General features: G+C 34.7%; 1 long non-coding RNA gene across 6 annotated transcripts in view; it reads left to right on the top strand.

Moving 5' to 3' along the window:
• The window catches only part of LOC131833763 (uncharacterized), a 127944-nt gene that overhangs the window by 16792 nt on the left and 84956 nt on the right, over positions 1-26196 (top strand). For all 6 annotated transcript variants that reach the window (XR_009354622.1, XR_009354623.1, XR_009354620.1 and 3 more), the window contains exon 2: positions 7538-7716. This is a non-coding gene — a long non-coding RNA (uncharacterized LOC131833763). The remainder of the gene's footprint in view (positions 1-7537; positions 7717-26196) is intronic.

The following is a 26196-nucleotide window of genomic DNA, read 5'->3' as shown; positions in this document are numbered from 1 at the left end:
CGAGGGGAGAATTCGAGAGATAAGTGACACCATAAGATGAAACAACATTAGAATAATTGGGATTCCAGAAGAAGAAGAAAGTGAGAGGGGAGCAGAAGGTATACTGGAGAGAATTATTGGGGAGAATTTCCCCAATATGGCAAAGGGAACGAGCATCAAAATTCAGGAGGTTCAGAGAATGCCCCTCAAAATCAATAAGAATAGGCCCACACCCCGTCACCTTATAGTAAAATTTACAAGTCTCAATGACAAAGAGAAAATCCTGAAAGCAGCCCGGGAAAAGAAGTCTGTAACATACAATGGTAAAAATATTAGATTGGCAGCTGACTTATCCACAGAGACCTGGCAGGCCAGAAAGAGCTGGCATGATATTTTCAGAGCACTAAACGAGAAAAACATGCAGCCAAGAATACTATATCCAGCTAGGCTATCATTGAAAATAGAAGGAGAGATTAAAAGCTTCCAGGACAAACAACAACTGAAAGAATTTGCAAATACCAAACCAGCTCTACAGGAAATATTGAAAGGGGTCCTCTAAGCAAAGAGAGAGCCTACAAGTGGTAGATAAGAAAGGAACAGAGACCATATACAGTAACAGTCACCTTACAGGCAATACAATGGCACTAAATTCATATCTCTCAATACTTACCCTGAATGTGAATGGGCTAAATGCCCCTGTCAAAAGACACAGGGTATCAGAATGGATAAAAAAACAAAACCCATCTATATGTTGCCTCCAAGAAACACATTTTAAGCCCGAAGACACCTCCAGATTTAAAGTGAGGGGGTGGAAAAGAATTTACCATGCTAATGGACATCAGAAGAAAGCAGGAGTGGCAATCCTTATATCAGATCAATTAGATTTTAAGTCAATGCCTTATTTCTATTACTTCCTTCTATTGGCAAGGCACTTCAGTAAAATGTTGGCTTTTATCAATGACAGTTGGTCGGCATTGTCATGTTATCTTCTCTTACGAGGTGATAAAACTATTAGTTTCTAGAACATGCTACAGAATTATTTCTTATCTTGGGAAATTTTCATGTACCATGTTCCCTGCCTGTGATGCTGTTTTCTCCATATTCTTCACAACTGCTTCATTTATATAATTTATGCTAATGCTTAAATCTCACCTGTGAATAATCATGACTTTCATGAACAAAATAGTACAGGAACCAATAACAAACTAAAGGAAGCAACTTAGGGGTAGCTTTTTGGCCCCTGACTGAAATGTGCAGAGGCAGGTTGTGGCTTTGGTCATAGCTGCCTTTGTTAAGCTCTCCCTCTCTTTTTCTCTTTTGTTTCCTAGAAAACACCTAAGTTGTCGATATGACACAGCCCACTTCTTATAAGCTTAGCGGCTATACTGGAATGGAAACTTCTTCCTTGTTAAAGTAGCAGATTTGGGGGGCACCTGGGTGGCTCAGTGGGTTAAAGCCTCTGCCTTTGGCTCAGGTCATGATCTCGGGGTCCTGGGATCGAACCCCGCATCGGGCTCTCTGCTCGGCAGAGAGCCTGCTTCCTCCTCTCTCTCTCTCTGCCTGGCTCTCTGCCTACTTGTGATCTCTGTCTGTCAAATAAATAAATAAAATCTTAAAAAAAAAAAAAAGTAGCAGATTCTGATTGTCCTCACTTGCGTTATGCGCTCATCCCCAAACAAATCACTGTTAAGAGGGAAAGGAACCCCGAGCCTACCTCTATGGCAGATGCAGTGGGCGCCTTGGCCAACAGTCTGTTTGCAATTTCTCAGTGCTGAGAACAAACAGTTCACTGACCAAAACATCTGAAGTCCAGATAAAAGATTGTCTGAGATAATCTTTTTTGACATTCCCCTACTCATCCTTTTATTGTCTAAGTTAGCCCTCTGTAACTTTTATATCACTGATCCAGATTGGGAATTATTTCGTTTATATGTATTTCCTGAACTAGAATGTCAGCTCTATGACAGAAGGAACTCGGGCTTCCTTGTTTACTGTTCCACCTCCAGGATATAGGAAGATGTGTATCACGTGAAAGGAATTCAATATTTTGTTAAAAAGAATAAATAACCTTAACTGTAAATATCAGAAATCCATAACTATAAAAGTTAACATTCTAATATTTACGAAGAGATGATATTCAATACTGTCGTCCTCTTAACTTCTTTGAGAAAAGTTGGCAAGAGGAAGCTGAACATTGGCTTTTTGCTTCTCTTTTTTTTAAGAAAGTCTGTTGTGAGATTCCTACTCGTAGCAGATCTAGTAATCTCACCATGAATTTGAATGAATGAAATATTTATGCTGATATGTATGCATAATTTTAAAATTATCTCCTTTTCATAATGAATTTGCTTTCTACATTTACGGTTATTAATATATTTTCATATATGTCCTTGCTATGTTATCTTAGGCATTTTACTTTTCTAAAAGTCTTTGTTTCCCTCTCTGTAAAACTAGAATTATAATATTTGCCTCACAGTTTATCATGAAGATTAAATAAGATAATGTATTTTTAAAAGCAAGCACAAAACTGGGACGCCTGGGTGACTCAGTTGGTTAAGCATCTGACTCTTGGTTTCAGCTCAGGTCATGATCTCAGGGTTGTGAGATTGAGCCCTGGGTTGAGCTCCAGTCTCAGTGGTTCATCTGCTTGTCACCTCATTCTGTCCCTTCCCACATTTATGTACACAATCTCTCTCTAACAAATAATATATCTTTTTTTAAAAAGCTAGCACAATACTTTGCAATTATAGAATTAAAAACCATAATTATTATTTCAATTGTTTCTTGCCTTTTGGTGTAGGATATCTTTTTTGGGCAGAATTCTTGTCAACCATAACAGAGATATCTGAATCCATTCATAAACCATCCCCCATACAAAACTATGTTTGACAAGTAGAGTATATATGTATGACAACTTCCTCTGTCTTTCGGTTAATAATTTTTTTTCAGATCTCTAAAAATCATATTGCAGAAGTCATAGTGAGTAAAAAGAAAGGAAAAAAAAAAATTGGGGCCATTTTCTCTTAAGACGTCAGTGCCCATGGCAGGCATCCAAGTCTCAGGAACTCACTGATGTTCACATTGTTGGTAGAGTGGTAGAAGCAAGGAACACTGAGAACAGAACTTCAATCATATTTTTCACCATCCTCAAGTCATTACTTTCAACTGGCTTAGGAAATATTTTCTAGGATTATTATAGACCAATATATTCAATGGGTTTACCATTAAAGATAGTGGTTTACATGTAAAGTAGCCTAAAATATTCCAAATAAAAAAGAAATGGAAACAAGTTCACATTATCCTGGGCAGCAGGGATAACTGAGCTGTCTAGATCTGTTTGATGGAAGCTTTTCTTTTGGCAAATAGACTCCTTCATCTGAGCCAGGTGCCCTCACAATCTTTCTCCCCGATTCATGACTTAGGTTTGCCTTTCTGTAACTTTCCAAGTGAAGATATGAGAAGCAAAATAGAAGGCAGAACTCAGCCAGTGGGAGGTTGTGGGATCTCCCTTTTGCTGAGAGAACTTCTGGGAAGTGAAAGATCAGTAAGTTGAAAGATAGCTGGAGCCAAAGAGCCAGGAGAAGCAAATATTAAAAGCCTGGGTCAAAGCCAAGAATTGCAGGACAAAGGAAACAATGAGAGAGGCAAGTTAAGGTGTTCCAGTCTATTTCTTGGAACAGGTTTTGTTGTTTTACTACTTCCTTTTATGTGTAAGCCATCGTAGGGTGTGTGTATGTATGGAGGGGGTGTTTCAGTGCAGGTATGTGCATAAGAACCATGGAGGAGATAGACAGTGATTCCAGCACAAATCAAATAGGGTAAGTGAGACCAAAGTAGAGAGCCATCTCAGTCATTAAGATCTCAGTACTGGTGCTATGTGCTTGTGTGCTTTTCCAAAATTTGTGGATTTCCTATTTTTCTTTTCATTTATTTACTTATTCCTTTATTTCTCTCTAGCTGCTTAAATACTTCACTACTGCATGACTGTGTGTTTGCCGTATCTTCCAGGGTCCAGCTTCCCTTCACATTTTCTCCTGGTCTATTTTTATTCATTTATACCTTTGCCTGTTTTTCTGTTTAGTTGGTCTTCTTATTTTATTTTGTTCTCCTGTTTATCCAGGTGTTGATTTTCTGTTCATCCTGACCTTTGATGCTGGTTTCAGCCTGTAGGTTTTGCCTGAGCGATGACTCACTTCCTGGATCATGGGACAGGGTTGGGTGGATTTTTCAAGCCCTGAAGTGGGCAGCCCAAAGTCAAGAAGTAGTATGCTTAGTCCCTGAGTTGGAAGAAGGGAGAAAGTGCCAAAGGGAGTAATTGCCTCCATAGATCTTTGGTTCTTATATGGTTATATCCAAATCCAGCCCAGTGGATCATAATTTGTTTTAATTTGTGCAATTCCTTCTTAAGTGCCCTTTGTGTCACTACTCTTTCTAGTTCATCCATGTCACAAATAAGTACTGGTTTCCTTTCTTCAAATAAAGCAAGTTATGGTGCTCCTCTAATAACAAGTTCTTCAAGATTCCCATTACCTAAAAGACAACCTTCTTAATACCAAGCCCGATTACAAGGCTCTTCAGAATTCTGCAGCGGCACCGTCTTTCAGGCCTGACCTCCCACCACCCATCACTCTTCCCTCTACACTGTGAACCTACACTCCATTCCAATATTACTTCCTCAAATTGTTGGTGTTATCTTAGGATTTGTCAACATTATATACATTCCTTCCCCTGCAACTATTTTCTTCTATTTCTTCCCCTCATTTTTTTGAAACTCACTTTCAAATATCATCTCTTCTTCCCAGGCTGGCTATGAAAAGTTTATTCATTTTTAATGCATTTTCTTTATCTGTTCTATGAGTTGTTCTCCTCACTTTCCTGTCTCATGTCTTTCCTCCTTGTCTTCTTTTCCCTTCCTTCTTTCAACAGATATTTTTGGTGTTTGTAGTCTGCGCCAGATAATGTGTTAAATCAAAATGTATGGTCCCTGTCCTCAAGGACCTTACATTTTTAGCGCCATCTAATTGTTCATGGCCTATGTCCCTCATTAGTCATAAACTACTTGGGGGCAGGAACTATCTCATCCTCATCAAATTTTCAGTAATACTTAACACAGGAGAGGGCACAGAATAGGCTTCAAGAAACATTTTTAGAAAGAATAAACAAATATATATATATATTTTAATAAATATCTTTCTGTGTTATGTATATTTAGTGTGTCTTTATAGCTGCCACACAAACAAAACCATAAACAACACTACCATTTGGGTCCTGGACTAAGCTCAGTATGTGTGGGATCTCATTTATGCTTCACAACTCCTTGAAAAATTGCCTCTTACTATCCCTATTATGGAGCCAAGGAAACTAAGGCGTGGAATAGATACTCACAGTGCTACTGCATAAGAGGTATGGCTCAGACCTGCACCAATCTTGATGAACTTTAACACCTGAGCTCTTAATCATTTAAGAACTTACTCATTCTCTCAGCTGTCTCTAGTACCAACCTTCTGGTCTCTCTTTGTTAATCATTGGAAATGTAATAAAAGGTGTGTTGTCATTTTTTTAAAATCATGTATATACTTTAAAACTCAAATGGCTTAATGTTTTTTCAGTATATCCTGATTTTTATGAAAGAGAAGGTGTCTTATCTCAAACACAAAAACAAAAAAGTAACATGGAATGCTATAGTATTGCACATTCACATTTAATTTTAAATACTGAAAATAAGAGCATGTCATAAGTCCCCGTAAAGGATATACCAAAGTTATTGTTTGCTTAAGACTTTCTCAACTTGGTACAAAATGTTTCTACTTTAAATTCCAAGCAGGATCATATGTAATTTCACAATCATTTGTGAGTATGCTTAAAGTAATGAGCTTCTGGTTTTTTTTTTTTTTTTAATTTTTTTTTTAATTTTTAATTTTTTATAAACATATATTTTTTATAAACATATATTTTTATCCCCAGGTCTGTGAATCACCAGGTTTACACACTTCACAGCACTCACCAAATCACATACCCTCCCCAATGTCCATAATCCCACCCCCTTCTCCCCAACCCCCTCCCCCCGGCAACCCTCAGTTTGTTTTGTGAGATTAAGAGTCACTTATGGTTTGTCTCCCTCCCAATCCCATCTTGTTTCATTTATTCTTCTACCCACTTAAGCCTGCCCTACGGAGTAAAAACCAGAAGCTCCCTAGTACTTGGATGGGAGCTTCTGGTTTTTACTCCGTAGGGCAGGTCCTGATGACAACAAAATGCCTAATGAAAGTAAAAAAGGGGGCGCCTGGATGGCTCAGTAAGTTAAGCCTCTGCCTTCAGCTCAGGTCATGATCTCAGGATCCTGGGATCGAGTCCCGCATCAGGGAGCCTGCTTCCCCCTCTCCCTCTGCTGCTCCCCCCACTTGTGCTTTCTCTCCTTCTCTCACTCTCTGTCAAATAAGTAAATTCTTAAAGAAAAAAAAAAAAGTAAAATAGAATTCTACCAACAGAGGTTGGTTGTTGTGGAGATACCGTGACTGAAAGATTGATTTTATTATTATTATTATTTTTTAAAGATTTTATTTATTTATTTGACAGAGAGAAATTACAAGTACACTGAGAGGCAGGCAGAGAGAGAGAGAGAAGGAAGCAGGCTCCCTGCCGAGCAGAGAGCCCGATGTGGGACTCGATCCCAGGACCCTGAGATCATGACCTGAGCCGAAGGCAGCAGCTTAACCCACTGAGCCACCCAGGCGCCCGAAAGATTGATTTTAAAATTCATTTTGCTATTATATTCTCTTTAAATTTGGTCTCCATTTTGCTAGAAAGGCAAATAAAGGCCGTTTACATACTTATAGACTGATTAATATTTTTAAATGCTAAATCAAATCAAAGAAGTAATTACAGATATAGACTTAAGTATAAATCCTGTAACATTGTTCATAAGGTTAAGACTGGCACTTTGTATTACACTTTTGCCACTCCTGAGGGCCTACTGTGCTTCTGTCTAATATGTTCACTATTTTATTTATTCAAAAGTTATTTATTGAGTATTACTAATCATCAGCTGATGTGTTAGTCATAGGTGTATAGAAATTTAAAAAAATAAAAATTGTTATCAAGGAACTCAATAAATCGGAGGAGACAATCAAGAAAATTAATTGTAGAATAAGAAAGAGCTATTCAAACTGATGTATATGTAGAATATTTTGGAAGTCAGAAAATAGCCCAGAGGAAAAGCCTGAGTTTACTATATTTGATATGTTTCTGTAATTTATTTGATAATATTTTCCAAGGGGAATTGAGTATTAAACACATGATAATACAGTGTTAACCATGGGTATTAGAGAGAGTGCCATGTATAAACCTCCCTCTGAAATATGGTAATATTTAGAAATTTGTAACTAATTTAATATATTTGGAGCAAAAGATATTTGTAGGTTCTACATGAGACACAGGGCTGGAATAAGAATTCCAGGCTATGAAAGGCTGTCTTAGTATTTTATCAATAATAGAGTTCCACTAGAGAATTTTCAGCAGTGATGGGGTCTGATTAAAGCCTGTCTTTTTTTCTTCTTAGAACTAACTTTTTGAACTGATTGGGGAGTGACTAAAACCTGCAACATGGAAAGAATTGGGAATTCATATGAGAAAAGATTATCTGAACTTCAGCAATGACAAAGGGAACAGATATAAGATATCAGAACACATAGTGGCCAACTAAATGAAAGGGCAGATGATGAGACAAAGAAGTTTCAGGTAATTTGAAAACATATTGATCCACATTCTTTCTTTCTATACTGTCAGTGTCATCTTCTATTGACAATTCTATTAACCATTTCCAGCAAAAATTACAAAAGACAAATAGAGTCTCCAAGTAAAGTTTACAAGAGACAAAAGTCATAAAAAGCCATGGGCAGAAATACTCTAAATTTTTATAGCCCCTTCAATGTATCTCATGCTAAAGCATCAAAAATCTTCATATATAGCCTATTCTCTTCTGTTGTACAAATGTTTTACCATCACTAAAAGTTATTTCTTAATATCCTAAAAGTACTAATGTATTGTGGAGAAAAAAATTGTATCTTGCTAGAATGTTTAAATCTAAACACACACCTGAAATAAATGCCATTAGAAGCTATGTGATTAATGATATAAATTAACTTTAAATCAGAAAGGACTTCTGATAGACTGCGTATTACACTCTTAACAATATAACATTCTAGTGTGTTTGGCTGTTCTATTATATTTTTCAAATGTTTCATTTGTTAAGTTTTGGCTTTTAAATAGTTTTACAACCCAGTAGAACTAGAGTATGGAAATTATATGTATTTTTAAAATAAAGAGAAAGAAAAATAGATTACAGATATCTCTAATATAACACATTTTAAAATTTTATTAAATGCTTTCACCATTATCTCATGATTACCACTAATCGTACTCTTTTTTTTCTTCATTAAAAGTCTGCCACCTTAAAAACAAAAAAATAAAGAGAGAGAGAGAGAGAACATGGCACACTCTAGTGATACTTCGGAGAGTGAGAGAATACAAGAAAGTTATGCTAAGTCTGGCATTAGAAATGAGTTTTATGTGTCTATGGGGCATACAGGTGGAAAGATGGGAATTTAGAACCCAGGACAGTGAAATGGGTTTTTGATGTTGATTTGAGAATAGTCACACATAAGTGATAGTGGAAACTTTTTGTTTAGATGGAATTGCCTGAGAATAACCGGTTGTTAATATTGTTAATTTAGGTTAATGTATTTATAAACTTTATAATTTAATACCTTTAGATTGGTTCTTTCAGTTTGTTTTCAAAATCCTTGCCTTTTCTTGCCATGTTACTCATAATATAGCAACTAGAAAGATTTTTTTTCTGTGAACTATATGTTTTATATAACTGCTCAAGAATAATGTCCAAAATCAGAAAAGGCAGAATAAAAAAATGATGGTGTGAGATGAAAAGAGAGCTAAAATTGAACATAACTGCCAGAGGGGTCCCTAAGAATCAAGGCACAGAAGTGTCCACTAGTTTTGGCAGTTATAAGGTTGCCTTTGGGAGATCAGATGGAATGAGTGAGGTTAAGACCAGATATAAATATGATATGTATAATAATGTATTGATTTATAACAAATATGCTAAAATATTTTATTTTAAGAGGATCTGATGCCATTGCAATAAATGGGTAAGTCACATGAGATAAATATGACAATGATATTATGTTATGTCCTGGAGAGCACCAAATTACTCTCAATATAAATAATCCAGTGAATCTCAAAAAAGGTATTATTCTTATGGAGTCAAGAAGCTTTCCAAACTTAAATCAAAATATGACTGGTGAATTCAAGTTGGCTAGTTTGGAGTGTTCAATTATGCTATTTTCTTCAAAATTCAAGGGTTCTCATAAGAATTTAGGTGGAATAAATCTCTGAACAACAACAACAACAAAAATGGTAGTTTTCCCCTATAGAACAGCATGTTTTATCTGCTTCCCCATTTAGTGAAAAAATTATTAGGCTTTCAACTGGACAAAGCTTTTTTCCCCCAAACACAGAATAGGATTAAAGTTGTTGGCTGTTTTTCTCATTGAGTTCAGCTCTTGTTTCTCTTCATAAAACATTAACCTGAAAGCAGTATTAATTTATGTTTTCATTTTTTTTTCTGATTTTATACTTTTAGTGTCAAGCATGTATTAATTGCCTTTATCTTGCTGTATTCATTCCAACTCTACTGTCTCATTCAATGTCCAATACACTCACACTCTTCCATGATTTATTTATTTTGCCTTTTGATTTTGGACATTATTCCTGAGCAGTTACATAAAACATATAGCTCACAGGAAAAAAAAATCTTTCTAGTTGCCATATTATGAGTAGCATGGCAAGAAAAGACAAGGAATTTGAAAACAAAACTGAAAGATCCACTCCAAAAAAACTTAAATTATAAAGGTCATAAATACATTAACTTAAATTAACAATATTAACATAATACAAAACACAAATTAACTGGTACCCAAGATAAGAAGGCTTAATGAATGGGGTATACATGGATATACTTGCTTGATTTAATATTCAAGAGGAAACATAAATTAAGCATGTGTGTTTGCTATGTACTTCTGCATCTCTATTTCCATACAACAAAAATTGTATATAGAATGATTGTCTTTTGGCATTTACATTTTCATCTTTCCAGCAACATAATTTTGTACTCTTATTGCATTATATTTATTATAACAAAAAAGTGAAGTACCAAGTCTTTGAAAAGTTTTCTGTAGCAGTACCCAAATTAAGTATGTTCTTATATTAATATCAATTTTAAAAAGAACACCCATTCTCCAAGCATATATGTTGACTGCAAGTTAACTACATCATATTTATAGAGTACTTGCTTAGCAAATTATGTAATAGTTCTAATACATGGCAATCATATGTCACTGCCTTAGAATGGTCATATCAAGTAGGAGTGAATATATTTACATTTTTGGGCAATGTTTAGGACATTCCCAGTATACAAAAAATATGTTTTAAAATAGTTGACTATATTATGACCTTGCAATTTTACTAACAATTCAGATATGACTCAATCCAAAAGAATCTGAAGAGTATGGTGCCTGGATTGTTTCCATATTACAGTTGGAACAATGTGTGACCTACAATATTTTACCTTGTTTTCTTATCAACTGAGACTCTGTTTAATAAGGAAAACAAAATAGGATATAATTCACAAAAATAGGAGAAGATGAAAAATCAGCTGTTTTTTTTTTTGTATTTGAACACTTTATACTCATGCTGAAAGTTTTTCTGAGATAAGTGTTCGGCTAAATCAAATTTTGAGTTGCTACTTTTAGAGACTTGTAAACTGAATTGAATGATCATTTAAGCCCAAACAGTTAAATTATATTTGCCTGTAGATGGCATTTTACCTATCTATTCTTGCCTAGAAGAGTGCTCTGCACAATGTGGTCTCAGCAATTCTGTTTATTGAATTTCTAAATGCTATAACAAAACCTGACATCTGTTAAATTCATACAATGGGATATTATTCTGCTATGAATAAGGAGTAAAATATTGATTCATGCTACAACATGGATGAACCTTGAAAATAGTATGTTAAGTGAAAAAAGCCAGACACAAAAAGCCACATACTATAGAATTTAATTTATGTGAAGTGTTCAGAAAGGGCAGATTCCATAGAGACAGTAGTTGCCAATGGATGGGAGAGAGATAGGAGGAAATGGGAGAGTAAATTGTAAAGGGTAGGGAGTTTCTTTTCAAGGTGATAGAATGTTCCAGAGTCAGTGATGGTGGTTACATAACTGATTATACTAAAAACCACTGAGGTGTACATTTTATTTTATTTCTTTATTTTTAAAAGATTTTATTTATTTATTTTGAGAGCGTGAGAGAAAGCATGGGCCAAGGGGAGGGGCAGAGGGAGAGGGAACAGCAGACTCCCCACTAATCAGGGAGCTGACCCTAAGATCATGACCTAAGCCAAAGGCAGACACTTAACCAACTGAGCCACCCAGGCACCCAGTTGTTCATTTTAATTACAATATGTGAATGACATCTCAAAGACGTTATAAAATGTAGTTAGATGTAGTGAAAAGAAGGGCCATTTGTACCCCAATGTTTATAGCAACAATGGCCACGGTCGCCAAACTGTGGAAAGAACCAAGATGTCCTTCAACGGACGAATGGATAAGGAAGATGTGGTCCATATACACTATGGAGTATTATGCCTCCATCAGAAAGGACGAATACCCAACTTTTGTAGCAACATGGACGGGACTGGAAGAGATTATGCTGAGTGAAATAAGTCAAGCAGAGAGAGTCAATTATCATATGGTTTCACTTATTTGTGGAGCATAACAAGTAGCATGGAGGACATAGGGAGATGGAGAGGAGAAGGGAGTTGAGGGAAATTGGAAGGGGAGGTGAACCATCAAAGACTACGGACTCTGAAAAACAATCTGAGGGTTTGAAGGGAAGGGGGGTGGGAGATTGGGGGAGCCAGGTGATGGGTATTGTGGAGGGCACATATGGCATGGAGCACTGGGTGTGATGCATAAACAGTGAATTCTGTAACGCTGAAAAGAAATTAATAACATTTTTAAAAAAGGAATATAAAAAAGAATTTAGTTAGAGTTTTAAGTCTTCAATTTTTATTAAGCACTGATTAAAACAATGTGTATCTTTTGCCTTTTTTGCAATTTATTCTTAAGAATGTGTTTTTCTTAGAGAAAAATATATGATGTGATAGATGGGTTAATTGACTTGATTGTGGTAGTCGTTTAACAATGTATACTTTATATCAAATCGGCACATTGTACACACACATTTTTCATTTTTTTTCCTGCCTTCTGGGGATTTTATTCACATTAGATACTTTAAATATATTACATTGTTAAATACCTAGGAAAAGAAAAGAAAACGAAAGGCTTAGAAAACTGCAGTTGAAGAAGAGAGGACTGGCAAAGTACAGGTAAATGATGAGGAAACAGCTTAGTGAGAAGGAATATGAAGGCAGGAGGAAGATTTTGTGGGAATTCTTTTATACATCTACATTCCATCTTAGCTTTTGGAACATAGACATCTTTTCTTATATTAGAACTTCTGTGCTCAAACAAGAAACATCCAAAGCACAATAAAAAAAAAAAATGAATGAATGTGTTCTTCTTGTGCTGATCATTGTACTAGAGATATGAACTGAAAAATCCTTTAATCAGGCTATGATCAGGGCGCCTGGGTGGCTCAGTTGGTTAAGCGACTGCCTTCAGCTCAGGTCAAGATCCCGGAGTTCTGGGATTGAGTTCCACATCAGGCTCCCAGCTCCGCGGGAGTCTGCTTCTCCCTCTGATCTTCTCCCCTCTCATGCTCTCTCTCACTCTTTCTCTCTCTCAAATAAATAAATAAAACCTTAAAAAAAAATTAGGCTATGACTGAAGTAGTTGGAGAAGAACTGAACTTCAGATACACCCTAGCAATGATACTGGTGGTAGTTTTGAGTTATAATGAACTGTTTTAATAAATTAAAGATGTGATGCATTGTTCTATAATTTAATTTATGTGCATGTGCAAAATAAAACAGAAGTACTATATTTAAATGGCCATTGGGGAAGATTGTAATAGACTAATATATGCCATAGTAGGACCTACTTTGTGTTCCCTGTCTATGGAAATACAATTCCACATTCTGTAATTGACTCTTTCAAGGATCTTCACATATACAAAATGGGGTGGCAAAGGGATAAGCGACCCCTGACATCTAATGATCTTTCCATGAATTTTTACTAGTCCCATTTTATTTTGGTGGCATGACTGGTGAGTAATGGGATACCTCTTAAACGGATGTTTAATCAATTTTTCAATTACTCCTGCTGGTTGAGCTATTTATAAACTATCTCTTTACATGTAAGTGGTTGCATCTCACCAATGGCATTATTATTTAGTATGCCTGAGGGTTTTCCCCCATCCTAAACGAAACCATAATATTTCATGAATTTGTTTGGATAGGACAAGTAAACTTTTTTGCTGTTTGTATGGTCCCTTAAGCCTCCAAATGAGTGCCATTCTTACAGTCTTCTTGATATTTTCTCACGCTCAGATCGCATGATATACTAGCTCTGCTCTAGACTATTCTCTTGTCTTACCACAGCTGATAAAACCAGTATTGGTTGCCTAACCCCAATCAGGACCACTCATAAAGTAGCTAACAGATTAAGAGGTAACCTAAATGCAAAACTCTGCCCAATAGAAGCAGACTATATGGCAATATGACTGGCTGAACTGATTAAATTCTTTCTTTGGGGGTTGGCCAGGGGACTGATGGGGAGGTTAATGGTTGGTAATGAGAGCAAAGCTGAGAGTTGGTTATAGAGAAATGAAAAGTCCAGAGAAGCCATTATACTGAGAGGAACATCTAGGAAGGACTCAGTGATTATTCACAGGAACAGATGGAAGTAAAGACACAGTATGCTTGAAGCCCACAGCCGTGAAATCATGAGCGACGGAGGGGAGGAAGCAGTATATATCTGATGTGCTGATATGACCAAGTAGTTATTCATTGCTAGTGTTTTGGCATATATTTTGAGTAACTTTCCAATGTCTCAAAATATTGGCTTTGCAGTGTTACTCATTCCACAAATACTTATCAAGTGCCTATGTGCCAAGTGCTTATTCTAAGTGGGGGACTCCTTAGTGAACAGGAAAGCTCTCATCCCTGTGGTGTTGATATTCTGGTGGTGAAGATTATTTTCATAACTTTTTCCATATCTTTATAATAAACTTTTATGGCCTGAATTAATACAAGTGTGCCTTTGTTCCTTTCAGGCTTGAAAATGTCTAGTAAAAATGGTGTTCCAGGGGCACCTGGGTGGTTCAGTAGGTTAATCAGCTGCCTTCGGCTCAGGTCATGATCCGGGGGTTCTGGGGTGGATTCTGATGTCAGGCTGTCAGTCAGGGGGGAGTCTGTCTGCCTGCCGCTCTGCCTGCTTATGCTCTCTCTATCTCTGTCAAATAAAGAAAAAAAAAAAAACAACTTAAAAAAAATGGTGCTAAAATAAAAGGTGCTCCTATATCAATTTGAAGGCATTATTTTAAAGTTTTCTGTTGTTCTCTTTCTTGTTTGTTTGTTTGCTTTTACAAATACCAATTCATTAAATTTTCACAACAATTCTGGAAGAATCTAAATTTTACAGCAAAAAAAAAAAAAAAAAGACAGAAAACGATTTGCCTAATTAGATGGTGATGATCATACCATCTACTACTAACAGGTGGTGCAAGAGGGTTTTAATTAAGGTAGTCTGGTGTCAGTGTTCATGTTCTCCATCACTTTTAGACACTGTCTTTTAAAATGCTTGTGGCAGAATTCCCTTTGTGTTTAGAGTAACTACATTTGTATGGTTATGGTTCTTCTAATCTAGTTATCATGTTGAATTTCCTAATTAATTGCATTTTTCTTGAGGACAGGGTTTCAATTCATTGTAGGCATTTATGGCTAAGGGACTACAAATATTATGGGATGGTGGAGTGATAATGCTACTGGTTATGTTGGTTACCACTTGTATTAGAAGACAATCGTTGTTATTCCTTGACATCTTCCCAGAACCATCAGTCATGAATGAAGCACATATTATCATATACAGTAACATCATGGTGAATCACGGTACTTCTCAGAGGGATGTGCATATTAATATATCTTTTATATGCCGTATGTTCTGAGTCACAGAGTGAACTGACATAACCCAATTAGCCTTCAGGTACTATAGTAATTCTTCTGAAAGATGAGTTATGTTATTTGTTATATAATATCATTGAAACAGTTTTCCATATTATTCTTACATTTGTTACATGGTAAATCTGTATTGGTTTAGGTACCTTTTTTTATTTTTATTTTTTGCTTTTGTTTTTGTTTTGTGTTTGCATTTTCTTTGGGTTATTTGTTACCTGGAATTGTGTGATATAGTTGAAAACCATTGATACTTATAATCCATACACAATATCCATTTGATCTTACTCTTCTTCCTCAATTTATTAGCAGTGGTGGGTACCATACACCAAGTATATAGTCACGATAAACTATTTACACACATATATTGAATACAATCTATCTTCTCATTTTTTGTTTCAACATATTGAATTTGGATATAACTTATCAGGAGCCCCAAATCTACCAGAGATGTTTTTCATATTTATCCAATAGCACCACCAAAGCAATTTGTTAAATTCACAGTTGAACATATTTCACTGAAATTCCCTGGTGCAAAAGGATCAAAGTGTTTGAGATGCTACAGGTGGCTTTCAAATTTATTCCCTGAAGTATAAGTCTGTTACCAAGGAAACATTTTGCAAATGGTAGGAAAGTGCTCACCTACTTGCTTTGTCACACGTCCCTGTGGTTTGTGTGTGTGCTGAGCCCATTTCACAGAGTGCTGCTGGCAGCTTCCATCCTCACTATAAATATATTATAGCCCCACAAAGAACTAAGCAGAATTGTCAGGGAGAAAATTCTTCTGGATTTCTTTTCAATGAGAAAATGGAAAGTAGAGGATAACACTAATTAGAGATGGTTTACCAATTCAAAAAACTCTTAGTGATAGGGTTGAAGAGAATTTGGAGAAAACTAAAAAAAATAATAATAAGCAAGAGCAATGGTAACAATATTACAATATTTAAACCAATTCATACTGAATAATCTGGATAATTATAAATTTAAATATTGATAATGCTGGGAACAATGTGCTGAACAGAATAGATATTGTTTGGCCTATAATAATATTTTCTGGGGCAAATAAAGTACCATTTTATATATATATTTTTTAAAGATTTTATTTATTTATTTGACAGAGAGAAATCACAAGTAGATGGAGAGACAGGCAGAGAGAGAGAGAGGGAAGCAGGCTCTCCGCTCGGCAGAGAGCCCAACATGGGACCCGATCCCAGGACCCTGAGATCATGACCTGAGCCGAAGGCAGTGGCTTAAACCACTGAGCCACCCAGGTGCCCCCATTTTATATTTTTAAATGATCTTCTTTTAAATGATTTAGTATCCACTACAAAAATTTACTAATTACTTTGTGATCCAGATTCTTTTCTACTTCCAAATTCTCAACTTCATGTGAATGTGAGAGGTATCTGGTACCCTAAAATGCATTGTTTTGTGTATTTTGAAAAGGTAATTTAACTCTATCTAATATAATCTTATAAAATAAATTTTTAAGGAAGCTAGGCTTTTGACATTAAGTGTCATTGACAGTGACACTGACATTGACGTAAAGACAACTCATTGTATGCCTCAACTTCTAAAATACCCAACATTTGGTAATTTGCTATGATTCAATAATTTACAAAACAGCCTTGCATTAATTGATCCCTTACCACATAAGTGCTTGATGTTGAGGTTTCAAAATTAACACATGGCTCCTACTGTGAAGAATGCAGTTAGTTCTGATATGAACATGTAAACAGATGAATGATAGTCCTGTGGTATTAGAGATGAATTAGGGAGAACCTGTGGGTTTTCTATTGATCCTGAACTATTACTAAAGTTTTAATTCCACCTATAAGGAGATTGTATAAAATATTAGTCCTGTATATGAAGAACAGGTTATTCATGGTCTCATGCCTGGAGTGACATTTACATGTTTTAGGGAAAGTTCTAGGTGATTGAACAGGTCTACTACTAGGTAGAAAGCTATGACTTTCATCATTTATAACAAAGGAGAATGCACATAATTTTGGCCTAGTGCCTTCTTTTTTTCACTTCGGATTTTTTCCCCATGGAGGACCAGAGAAAATTAGTCTGCTGCAGAGGTTGTTGAACTACTGCTAGGTCATCCTCAAGTTTTAGATTGCTTTTATATGGATTAATTGTCTCATTTAGTGTTGTACACATTGAGTACAGACCCTGAACTAAATTAATCTCCGCTAAATTCTAAACTCTGAGGATGACATAGGGCAAGTATGAATTTAAAAAGGGGACCAGACGGGCACATATTTATCTTGGAACTTTTCAATAAAACTCTACTTGACATTGTTTTAATAATTCCTACATTATCAGAGTCATATAAGAATTATTTTACTCATTGGAAAACCCTGGGGATTTATTTCAACCATGACTATCATTTGATTTATGTGCCTGCTTCTCAGAGTTTGAAAATGGCCACTAAGCAGAGTTTATAAACTACAGAAACATCTTAAGGAAATTTTGTATTAGTAAATAAACAGAAACTGAATGTAAACTCAGTTTCAACATTTATACTCTACATCAAACAAGAAATAAAAATGCGAATGTCTTGAAGAATAAATACGTACATAAGGAAAGATATAAGGGTGAATAATGAAGAGCACAGAGGCATTCAAAGAACCTTTAAACACTAGTTCAATTAAAAAAATTTCATGTCCACTTCATCTAATACATGTTTCTCTATGTTACAATTTTCACAGACTCAGCATGCTTTTCTGGGCTGATGCCAACTCCTGTGTTTTTCAATTATTCTGATAGGAAAGGTGGATTGTTGATAATTTTTCTTCCTAAATTATGATTTTACCATGTACAAAAAATGTTGATTTATAATGTATTTTATTTTTCTTTGAATGACAGAACAGAGATGAATGAAAGAATTTTTTTCCAAATGCTTTTCAAAATTGGACATTCATGCATGAGATAAAAGTTTGTAATGTCTAATTAAAATATTTCTATTTTGGGGCACCTGGGTGGCTCAGTTAAGCCTCTGCCTTCGGCTCAGGTTATGATCTCAGGGTCCTGGGATCAAACCCCGCATCAGGCTCTCTGCTCCGCAAGCAAGGAGCCTGCTTCTCCATCTCTCTCTGTCTGCCTCACTGCCTACAGATCTCTCTCTGTCAAGTAAATAAATAACATCTTTAAAAATAAATAAAATAAAATATTTCTATTTTATCTATGTCGTCAAAATATATTTATATTTTATCTATATCGTCAATGGGATATTAGTCATAAAGAAGAATAAAATTCTGTCATTCGCAGCAACATGGATAGAGCTAAAGGGTATTAGGCTAAGTGAAATAAGTCAGGCAGAGAAAGACAAATACCATATGATTTCACCCATATGTGGAGTTTAAGAAACAAGACAAAGGAGCAATGAAAAAAACGAGAGAGAGAGGTACAAAGCAAGAAACAGACTCTTAACTAGAGAGAACAACTGATGCTTACCAGAAGGAAGTGAGGTGGGGTTGGACAAAATAGGTAATGGGGATTAAGGAAGGAACTTGGGATGAGGCCTGGGTGGTGTGACGCAGTGTTGGATCACTGTACTGTACATGTGGAACTAATATTACTCTGTATGTTAACTAACTGGAGTTTTTAAAAATGAGCAAAAAGAAAATTTTTATTTCTTTGGCTTCAATATTATTCAATTTTTACTTGGGAATTTGTGAATTTATGCAAATGATATCACTGAGGTGAATTTATTCAAATGACTAAAAAAGCTAGAAAATGATGATGTTGAGAAATAGCTGAAAGTAGCAATCTGAATTCTCTTACCACACTATAGTTGAGTGATTATGACATTTTGGCTGTAAATAAATACTATAAATACTATACTATAATATCACATTATTCAGTTTATGTGAAATACACATAATTACTTAAATTTGATGAAAAACATGGTACTAATTTGAAGCAATTATTTTTCTGAATGGACACTATGAAGTTTTTAAAATTTAAATTAATTGGAAATTTCATGGCTTTCTAATGAGATAAGGCACTAATTAGAGCCCTACATTTAACTTGGAAACATAGATGTATTTTGACTTTGGAGAAGAGAGAAGAGAAAGGAAGTAACAGACAAGTAATATGGAAAGAAAAAGAGAGAGAAGAGGAATGGAGAGAGAGAGAGAGAGAGAAAGCACTGATAATATTCCTTATTTTTAAATTTTTTTTAGCCTTTTATTGTGATTGTATACTTGTACTTTGCCTGAAGAAAACATTCATCATAAACAAGGTTTACGATGTGATCTGTTTCCATTCCTGACATTTTGTGTACCGATTTTTTTTTCTATTAAAGATTTTGAGGAACACTTTAAAAAAAATAGAAATTGAAATTAAAATTAAATGGCCATATACTGAATGACAGAAAGAAAGAATAAAAGGAAACATCTAAAGTAACAAAGCTTTGTTTTTGTGGTTTAAATAACACAATTAACACTTGATACTTTGAAGGTAGAGATTTTAATTCATATATTGAATATTGAAATAGGAAAACTACAGGATACAGTTGAACTAAAACTTGGTCATCTTGATGACTAGTTTACTTTCCCATGGATTATTTTCTCTTAAATATTTGTCATGCTGAGACCATGTCTCTAGAGTATTAGTGACCAGTTAATTCAGTCAAGAAATTAAGCCAGTTAGGTCAGTGTTTTAAGATGGAGGATTTTCACACGCTCGATGGATGGTGGAGACACTAAGAATGTCTCTTATCTCTTCATTCCTTTCATGTAAATTGTCTTTACATCTAGCCTTCCCAGCCTTTTGGCATCCAGTCAGGTGAATAACTTAGTAAGTTGATATAAAATGAAGCACAGAGAAGATGAACATGAACTTAATGTTAAGAGGTAAATTGTGATGAGAATGCACATGTTTTCTTGACTTCAGAATTAATACCTATCCTCAGCCATGGACCATATTTAGGCTTCTTAAATTAACCCAAAGACCTAATTGTTCCCAAAGAGCTAATGGTTCCCAGCACTTGTTAAACATTTCCATCAAGAAACCTTACTGAAATTGGAATGGAATTAGAAAACAAAATGGTACCTGCAGCAGATTTTCTTCTATAACACCAAAATTCCTTTTCTATTTCTGTTACATATTTTATAATCATTTTAACTTTACATTTGTTTCATGACACGGGTTTCTCAAACTTTATAGTAAAGTTGTCAATCTAGGAAGATGCTAGTATTTATCTTGTAGCTTCTGATCCCAGTCATCCAAGGTCCTCTGACCTTAGCTTGAAGACTGAGAACAAGGATAACCTGAGAGGGCAGTAGTAGCTCTGGCTTCAATTGTTACTAGGGTCAGTAACATTGAGTAAGATTGTCTTGTATCTTTAGGCTGCATTTTATCACTTGTAAATAACGGTTTTCAGTAGGTTATCCCTCAACTCCCTCTTTAATGAAGGTGTTAAACAGCAGAGTTATGCTGACTTGTATAATTTCTCAAAACTGTAATATACTCCTTATGTCAAAATATCACCCTCAATCATTAGTGAAATTAGCCTTATTATCTTAAATGACATTTATAACTCCCAAAACAATGAGAGGGAGCCATCTTGTGGTTTAGGCCCAGAGTGACTTACATTTATTAGCAAAGAATGTATATAATCTGCAAAAATATAATAGCCTTAGATACCTTATGAATGTGATCTAAATTTTTAATCTTTAGGTAGTTTTTAAAAACTCCAATTATGAGTATGAATAACGGTGTTTTAGACAATTTGGGGACTTGCTCAAAGCTAAGGTTATGCAGCAAAGAGGATGTTAGTGCTTGTAATTTATTTTGTGAAAACCTTTTGGTAGTTTGTAATGCTTATTGAGGATACCAAAGGGGTTTGGGCTATGTCACTTAGAAATAAAAGAATAATGATATGAAGATAGATAATGCATATCACCTATTCTATTTTGTAATTATATTTCTGAGTCATAAGAATCAATCTTTTTGATTTGTTAGGGGTTTGAATATGCTATATGGCAAGTGAGGGCGTCAGATTTTATTGCTTAGGAATATTATATATAACACATTTTTTTAAATTAAAGATTTTTATTTATTTATTTATTTGACAGAGAGAGATCACAAGTAAGCAGAGAGGCAGGCAGAGAGAGAGGGGAAGAAGCAGGCTCCCCGCTGAGCAGAGAACCCCATGCGGAGCTTGATCCCAGGACCCTGAGATCATGGCTTTAGCAGAAGGAAGAGGCTTTAACCCACTGAGCCCCCCAATTGCCCCTATATATAACACATATTAAAAGGTATGCATGTTTAGCATAGAAAAAACAATTTAAGAGTTATTAAAAATATGCTCACAATTAAATACTATCACATTAATATGACTTTTTAAAGTTTCCTTTTAGAAACTAAATTATATTGTCCATTAAGGTAAATAAATCATATGAACATAGTGTCTCCAGATCTATTTCTCTATGCTATAAAATAACATTATTCTTCTTTAGTTAACTTTCATAAACTATATGAACACAACATCTCAAATATAACCAATTCAACCACTAAATGGGTTCTGATTTTATAGATTCAGAGTAAATTACAAAGAATATAAATCTATATTTCTCATTCGTTTTTATTCGAAAAGGGAAAAAAACCCGAATAGCTGGAACTGGAAAAATATTTTAATTTGCTATATGCAACATATGAGTAGTCACAATTTCAGAAAAAAACGGAGTCTTATTTTAGAGATTATTGATTACCTAAGAATAATATAAACTCTACATAAAATAAGCTTCTTATTTTATGGTTCCTGCAGATGTTATTTCCTTCCTTGCTTTGCTCTTGAACGTGGAAGAAGCTTTCCTGTTTGCCATCCCTTGAGGTTTTCTCCCGCTAATGAGTAAAGACTCAAAAAGATCTGTTGATAATGATTAGGAGAACAAAAGAAGCAGCCAGAGATAACAATATTATTAGCAGGTAGACTTGCAGTCCATCCTAGTATTTATTAAATAATAATATGTAAGATTAAAGGTGTATTTATTTCAAGGGATTTAATAATCTATTAGCAACCACATTCTGGCAATTAAAAAAAAAAATCTATGCTTTTGGTTTTCCACTCTGTTTTAAAGATTTCAGAAATTTAAATATATTCACTTTGTTTCCTATTTATATTTCATATCATATTTAGTTTTTGATTAGCTACGTAGCAAATACAATATTACGCTCGTAAGAGCAATCTTTCATAGAGTAAATATTTCAAACAATGTCAATTGGCATGAAATTACTTTTGGGGGGAGAAGTAATTCTTTTAAGAAAGACCCTATAAATCTATAAATGCAGTTATTTCTGCAACCAATCCTTTAGAAAAGCTTCCTCCCCCCACTCCCCAGAAGAAAATGGAATCTGACATCTACTCAAAAACTGAAAGAATGAATGTTATGGATGACTTAAAAAGAGACCTGTTTGTGGGCACCTGGGTGGCTCAGATGGTTGAGTGTCTGCCTTGGTCTCAGGTCACAATCTCAGGGTCCTGGGATCTAGTCCCATGTCAAGCTCCTAGCTCATCAGAAAGTCTGCTTCTCTCACTCTCCCTCTGCTTGTGCATTCTCTCTCTCTCTCTCTCAAATGAATAAATACAATTTAAACAAACAAACAAACAGCCCCCAGAGACCTGTTTGGAAGACCAAGAGCTATTAGGTTACACAAGTAAACATTGTCATTTGATTTCTCTCTGGTATTCCTTGTTTGGAGAACATGTTTTCAGACAGGTCATTTTTCATGTCACAGAATGGACTGTGAGTGAGCCTTCTTCCCCAGCCCGGCTTCCAGTCAGTCATGTGCTGAAGTGAATTTTTTAGAGCAGGCTACTGTGGCGTAAAGAACATCCACTGAAGGAGACCCTGAGTTTCTCAGTGGGTAAAGTGTCTGCCTTCAGCTCAGGTGCTGATGTCCTGGGATCCAGCCCTGCATTGTGCTCTCTGCTCCACAGGGAGCCTGCTTTTCCTTCTCCCTTTGCCTCTCTCTTTTTCTCTCTGTGCCTCTCATGAAAAATAAATAAAATCTTAAAAAAAGAAATCGACTGAGGTAACTTAATTTTTGAATAAGGAAGCAGGAAAACAAAATACCTACAATCTAGTATCATGTAGTTCAGTAATGATGGCTTCCTTTTAATTTAAGATTTCTAAGGATGGGTAATTAAAAATGTAAACTGTGCAAAGTTACAAAAAATACACTTAGAAAATAGGAAAGCAACTGTTAGCAAGAATAAATTGTGATAAAATACCTGAAGAAAAATAATCAATTTAGTGGTATTTGAAATGGTGGATATAAATGAGAATAATACAAATATTCTAAATCGTGGTAATACACATTGATTTTTAAAAATCAGAGTTTACCAATAAGCTGTACTCACATTATGCTTATTCGTGTACATTTTTTTTTTTAAGTATCTATCACATACAGATATCTCCAGCACTTGTACTTACAGATGACCTTGCCCAATTCTATGGAAGCATTCAGTCAAGAATCTGGTGACACTATATGACTATTCAAGCACAACTCAAGTGGTTAGTGAAGCCCAGCTCATCAGGGAAGATAATAATGTCAACTTTGCAAGGAATTTTCAATCTATCAATTTTCCTCAACCTTGGGCAGCCAATAAATATCTGAAATTCTGTAAAATATTGTTACATATAAATGATAGGTGCTCCAAAAAATGAGAGACAAGTTTTCACATACCATACTGCAGTATTTTCTTGGTTATTTTTTATACATGAATTTTCCTCTTTTTTCTTAACCACTAAACTCTAGTCTTCTCGTGTAGAAGGAAAAAATTCCAGATGAAAAACAAAACAAAACAACAGAACACCAATATTCCATTCTGAAATGGTCCTTATGGGTGAGTGAGATAAAAGTGGTTTAATAAATAAATTGATTTTAAGGAAAAGGTTTTCAAATAAAATTTATAAATATGATAATGTCAAATCACTGTTCTATAAAAAATTTAAAAAAAAAATTAAAAAAAAAATTCGACATAAATATAACTTTAGGAAATTTTTGGTTTTAATTTTGTTCCCTAATTCTGCCATCACCAATGTGGTTAAATGCAGCGAATGGAGTTTTTTTCAAAAAAAAAAAAAAAAAAAAAAAAGGCTGGTCCGAAGGTAGTGAGTTATCTCAATTGATTGTTCACAGTCACTGTTCTAAATAATAACACATCTCTCATTTTATTTTGAGAAGAAAAGCTCCATTCACCATTTCCTTAGCATATTTTATTTTAATGGAATGCATACATTAAAGGTTCTTTGCATGGTATATGACTGGGTTTGTGACCAGATGTGATAGTTTCCGTCAGAACAAAAATCTAGTATGACTTTTATCAGGAAAACAGCACGACCCTTTGGTAAAATTTGATCTTTATAAAAATGGGACAAAAGAGGTATCCACATTCTTGAAAAGTGTTAATTTTTATTGGTTTTGATCAAATTATCTATAGTTACATGATAAATACCACATATCGTACATGAGTTAATGACTCTTATTAGAGTTTGCTAGTTAGAGAATTGAACTAAAGACAATATCATGAGAAACAAGTTGATAAAATCATGCATACATTTTTAAATATATTTTCAGCATAATGTCCTGAAAAAATATGACATCATCTTGACAGGAAGACAGACAGACATCAGACCCAGGAAGACATGTTTTAAATCTACAGAAAAATAGTTAACACCATAAAATAGCAATACTTTTTTTTTTGGTAGTCTTTTAAACATTTTGGTTCACTAATAATAAAGTCACTGTATGCGATATTAAGATGGCACATAGAAAATATATGGCACATTTTCTTTTTCGTTTCTCTCCACAGCATATTCTATAATATTCATAAAATGGTGGGCTACTTCACTCTATTTTACCCCCCCAGTATTATCATCTGAAATACACTAAAATATAAATTTAAGGAATTACAGAATGGCTATTGCACAATTCATAGAGATGAAAGTGAAAGAGTGCAAAATTATTCAAGCATGTTTAAACACAGCCTTACATCCAAATCCTTTCCCGGCCTTTAACCCACAGCTCCTTTCTCTTGGTTCACATTAACAAGCCAGGCAGGTTAATGTGCACACTAGTGGGGCTGCCTGAAGGCACCTTTGCTAAATGTCCCTCAAGAAAAAAATCACTTATTAAAATAAAACAACTTAACTTATTATATTTTTATTCTAGCTTTACTCTAAAAATATGATTTACATTTGGCTGATAGTTTTTGTAATGCAGACTATTTTGCAGGGCTTTATATAATACCTTCATATGATGAAATATATTTTGAGGGACTTAATTGAAAATTACTGCTATGTTATAGAAAGACATTTAAAGTTACTGTAAATAACTTCCATAGAAATCTATATAGACAATTAATTTTATATTTCATTATTTTATGAACCTTACAACATCTTATCATTGTTTAACACATAAAGTGCATTTTTAAATGACTTAAATAAGAATAAAGCTAGTTAATAAGGGGTTGAGAAAATGGCACTGACTCAGCCTAAACATAGACAAAAGATATGAAAAAATAAATGAAGCCCTGTCTCTAGGGAATGAAGTAGACTTATTTGCAATTTATGAAGTAAAAGCCATTTCTTAACAAAGATTAGCTTTCTTTTATCATTTAGACCTATGTCACGATGGAACAGGCTGCCTTCAGAGTAATGAGCTATATGTTACTGAAGAAATTTTGAAGAATGTGGATAATTTTCTATCAGGAACGTAATGATGAAGATTCTAACATTGGGAGGGAAGTTGATATGAAACACCTCAAAGGTTTATATTTTGATTTTAAGAATGTACATGAGAGCTAAAATGAATTTGAAGAAAGAAAAAATTATTTAAAAATCAGGTTTAAGTAGAATATTTTGGAAAAATAGGTTTATGTACATTCACATCAATTGTTCTCAATTGTGGAACTTTGCCAATAATACAGAATTTCATGTCTTACTCCAAACATACTGCATTCAGCACTTAGAACAATGGCAGATTCATAT

This window comes from Mustela lutreola, chromosome 1 (genome assembly GCF_030435805.1).
Source record: "Mustela lutreola isolate mMusLut2 chromosome 1, mMusLut2.pri, whole genome shotgun sequence".
Lineage (NCBI taxonomy): Eukaryota > Metazoa > Chordata > Mammalia > Carnivora > Mustelidae > Mustela > Mustela lutreola.
The sequence above is the reverse complement of the archived record's forward strand: the minus strand, read 5'-3'. Positions and strand labels throughout refer to the sequence as shown.